The sequence below is a fragment of the Leptonychotes weddellii genome, chromosome 8 (genome assembly GCF_054177405.1).
Source record: "Leptonychotes weddellii isolate Sample4059 chromosome 8, ASM5417740v2, whole genome shotgun sequence".
Lineage (NCBI taxonomy): Eukaryota > Metazoa > Chordata > Mammalia > Carnivora > Phocidae > Leptonychotes > Leptonychotes weddellii.
In genome coordinates, this window is record NC_138376.1 from 123,377,978 (window position 1) to 123,382,020 (window position 4,043).

Sequence of the window (4,043 nt, forward strand, 5' to 3'; positions counted from 1 at the left end):
CAAAACACATTTTCCAAGCATGAGTGTTCTCAAGAAACTGGCTCCCTTACACGGGATCCTGGGCCTCACACAGATACTTGAAAGCAGCAAAAAGAACAAAAGGATAAATAAGCTTGGCCAGCACCCAACAGGACTGGAAGCCAACGTCAGCGATGCTCACTTGAGCTAGAGGTGATGAGCATGGTGTTCATGCCTTTGTGTGACATGTGCCTCCCTAAAATTGTTTTTTGAAATGGGAACTGTCCTCAAAAGGGGAAGAGTCAAAGAGAGTCAGAATATGTTGGACTCTTCACTTAGGAAGAGAGGTCTTGGACCTGGAGGATATATCAGGCTTATTCTAACCTGCATTTTCTTCATCTGGTCTCCACACTGATGTGTGTCCAGCTGTCAAGCATGGTAGCATGGTGTATCACCTTGTCAATGCGCTGAGTCTTTGTTGGTCACAGCCCTGCTTCCTGGAAGGGTTGTACAGACTAAGGCAGCTCCCAAGCACGCTTTTAGGGAATACCCTCTCTGGGCCCACCTCAAACCTTCTGAAATGGAATTGCTAAAAGCAGCTCCTAGAAATAAGCATGTTTTCTAAGCCGACTATGTCGTTCTGACACTTTGCCTAGTGAGCTCCTACCTCTCCTTCAGAGTGTAGCTTCAACGTTGCTTCCTCAGGGAAGCCTTCCCTGACCTCGAGGTAGAATTGTTTGCAGTGCTGATTGTACCTTTATTTGCATGGTTATTTGTTATTATCTGTCTTTTCCACTCATCCAAAAGTCTAGAGAGCAGGGACGACATCATCCTTACTCACCGTGGCATGCCAGGGTGGGCGCAGCGCTGGGCACGCCATAGTTATTGAATAAACGTCTGCTGAATGGACACATAAGCGAATGGATAGATGGGGGGATGAATAAATAAATGGCCAAAGAAATGAGCAGTCAAGTGTGGAGAATGCTCTTGGGGGTGAAAGTTCAATTTATGGATAGCTTTCCTGCTCTCTGCCAATGCCATACTCCTTATTGTGGGATGTATGTTGCTGTGATGATTAGGGGAAGGAGGTAAGCATTAGGAGTGGAGGTTGCAAGGTGGAGAAAGGTACAAACTATGTAAACTTGTGTCAAGGTGACACCTCTGACTAGGCATCGCTTGTCACTTTACGGCTCAATAGGGGCCACAGATGTCTGCTGGAGACCGATACTGCCCAGGCTGAGAGCCTGGCTCAACTCATCGTCTGTCTTACATTAACCTGGATCTCAAAGGAGAACAGTTAGTGCGGAGTTTCTGTGGTGGAAATTTTATAATGTGGCAATAGTCAGTTAGGTCATCAGTTTTCATTAGGTAGTACTTAACTAAATTCTGTCATGGGCAATGTTCACATAGCACCAAGGCAGTCAGATACTGAAAATACCAGTCAGTCTGGTTGTTTTGCATGGTACAAGGCCTCCAACTCAATTGTTGCACAGAACTGGGTACTACTTTTCAATCGGCTCTCTTTAGTGTGATTCGCACAGGGCCAGTAGAAGTCTGGGTCAGGGGCGCCTGGGTGGCTCGGTTGGTTGCGCAGCTGCCTTTGGCTCAGGTCAGGATCCTGGGGTCCTGGGATCGAGCCTCATGTCTGGCTCCCCGCTCGGTGGAGAGCCTCCTTCTTCCTCTCCCTCTGCCTGCCACTCTGCCTACTTGTGCTCTCTATCTCTCTGTCAAAAAATAAATAAATAAATAAAAAGAAGTCTGGGTCAAACCTGTGGGCAGGAGTCCAGAGTTCAATGATCATGACCCATCTCAGAGGCCAGCCCACATTCAGAGTCAACCAATACTCCACAGCACAGGTGCTAAACACCTGCATCATACAGTTAATCCTCACCATAGTTAACAGAGTAGGCGTCACCGTCACTACCTATAGCCGAGATTGGGTGATCGCTCCAGATAATAGCAGCAGCAGAGAGTAGTAGAAAAGTAGTAGAAATTTGTTGAGTGTTCATATTGTTCCACTTGATTCTCAAAATTCAACGAATACTGACCAAATGACACCGTAGAGCGTGGATTATGCTAGGTGCAAGGGATTTAAAGATAAATAAAATGTCATCACCTCCTGACCTTAGAGTCTAGGACAGCGATTCTCAACTGGGGTGATTTTGCCTCCCGAGAGACATTTGTCCGACAACAGTTTTGGTTGTCACTACTAGGGGTGAGGGTTCTAGTAGCACCTACAGGGTAGAGGCTAGCAATGATGTTAAATATCCCACAATAGGGGCACCTGGGTGCCTCAGTTGGTTAAGCGTCCGACTCAGTTTTGGCTCAGGTCATGGTCTCAGGGTCGTGAGATCAAGTGCCATGCCAAGCTCCACACTGGGTGTGGAACCTGCTTAAGATTCTCTCTTTCCCTCTGTCCCTGCCCCCCAACTCTGCTCTATCTATCTCTCTCAAAAAAAAAATCCCACAATACACAGGACAACCCCCACAGCAAAGAATTATGTGGCCCACAAAGTCAGTAGTAGAGAGATTGAGAACCGCTGGTTGGGAAAGTGGAACACACAGGCAGAGTTATTAGTGCAATATGGTGTTAGGTATGTGATGGTATCAGGACTGCACAGGATGCAGGGGGATTCAATAATCAGGATGATCACATCTACTCTATGGAAGGGGATGGCAGGGGCTCAAGGAAGACTTTTGGAAAAGGTGGGTCTTGAAAGATAGCAGGCGTTGCTCTGGCAGGTGGGATGCGCGGGAAGGCAGCAGTATAAGCCAAGGCCAGGGGCAAGGAATGCTGTGGCCTCTTGGGATCTGGGAGATTGTCCAGCCTTTAGTGTTAGGTTCCATTCAGTTACAAAATGTACTTTTTGAGGTGTCCACACAACAAGATAATTACACATCAGTTTTGCCCTTGAAGAGCTCATATTGTATAAGATATATACATCTAAGTTGAAATAATTTTTTTTTGGCCAAGTTTCTGTTTTGGCATGTTAAATGAGAAAACTCTGTAATTTAAAGAAATCCCCATGATCGATTGTGAAATGGGTTCTAGCCGCTCACTATTGTTTGATCTACTTTGAAGGGTTAAGGTCAAGACAATGAAGCTGACTTTCCCACTTGAGAGTCTGAGTTTTCATCTGTGAAGTGCAGAAATGTGAAGTAAGTGCACAGGAAGCTTCCTTTGCCAAAGAGGACATAATGCAATCAAGAACCTATAAAGTATTTTTGGAATTTGCTAGAACTTCTTGCGTTTTTAGCTAGAGTTGTTGCTTTGCTAACACTTTCTTACTTCAGTTCTATCCCATGGAATCTGTCAGCCGAAGCAAGCCAGCCCTCCCTGCTGGAGGTTCATTTATGAACAAAGACTAGAAAGGCGGTTTATGGAAATGCTGCCTTGTATAGTCAGACCTTAAATGTACTCTACTCCCATGTACTAAAGAAATGGTAATGAGATGTCAGGATAAAAGGAGGTCGGTATCTGAGAATGTAAGAGAAAATGTAATTAATGAGTCCCTGAGCAGGAGGTGGGTTACATAAAACTCTGGTTGATGTGGCCAACAGACTTTTCTGGAACTCTGGAATTCAAACCCTCTTCTTATGGCATAGGATAATGTTACAGGAACATAATGTGCTGGGTAATTGATCAAACCATTAAAAATAACAGCATAAAAGTTTAGAGCTTTGACAGGCTTGATTCTTTTCAGAAGGAAGCCCAGCTCGCAGAAGTGCTGATGTGCATCTTTGCAAAGTCCTATAAAATTGTGGCGAGAAAAGGGAAATTTATATTGGCACTCCTCCACTCGTCAGCTGAATTTCCATCACCCTGTTCACTAGCTGGCCTCGCTGGCTGCTGGCTGACTGTGACACGGGGAAGGAAAGCCCAGAGCTCATGTTCAAACCATAAGCTACGTCGGAATAAACCTAACCAAAGAGGTAAAGGATCTGTACTCTAGGAACTACAGAACACTCATGAAAGAAATTGAAGAAGACACAAAAAGATGGAAAAACATTCCATGCTCATGGATTGAAGAATAAACATTGTTAAAATGTCTGTGCTACCCAGAGCATTCTATACCTTCAATGCC